We start from the raw sequence: 692 nt of genomic DNA, 5'->3' as shown, positions 1-692 counted from the left end.
AGGGAATACGAGAATCGCTCTGTTATTGATGGAGTTCATAAGTCCATATCAGGTCTCTTATCCTCTTTCAAATATCACAAGAGATCGAAGGACCATTTAAATCTAAACCAGTTTGTTCTCGTTCAATTTCGAGGATGAAATCTTTGAAAAATTAATTGCTCTAATGGAGGAACATAGGTGAAAATAAAAATACATCATGACCGAAAATCGCCCGTCGTATGGATCTACAAAGGGAAAAGACAAAGATGTGAATTTTGTGAAAATTTTACACCACAAGAAGTGTCTATATAGACACTAACACCACCGATACAAATTAAAGATAATGAAATGGCTTTGCCCTGAGTATGTATATGAAGCTTATATTGCCGTGATGAAAATGTCAAAAATGGAGAAAGAATTACAGGGGAGAGACTTCAAAATAGGAAAGAATGAAAACAGAATTGCTGAATTGAAAAGCAACCTTCCGACACTCACCGTTGACGCAGCGAATTCTATCCGGACTACTGACCCAAAAACAGATGATCTTACTGAGAAGGTAGATAATATAGCGAAGAATGTGGAATCTCTTAATTTTAACATTTCAAACACTGATGCCCCCGGAAATGAGAAAATGACATTCACTGACAAAGTTAAGGAAAAGTCTTTCTAGTAATTAAACAAACAAAAGCATTAACTACAATCACTGACAGGAA

This window comes from Palaemon carinicauda, chromosome 27 (assembly GCF_036898095.1).
Source record: "Palaemon carinicauda isolate YSFRI2023 chromosome 27, ASM3689809v2, whole genome shotgun sequence".
Lineage (NCBI taxonomy): Eukaryota > Metazoa > Arthropoda > Malacostraca > Decapoda > Palaemonidae > Palaemon > Palaemon carinicauda.
Note: the sequence above shows the minus strand (reverse complement) of the source record.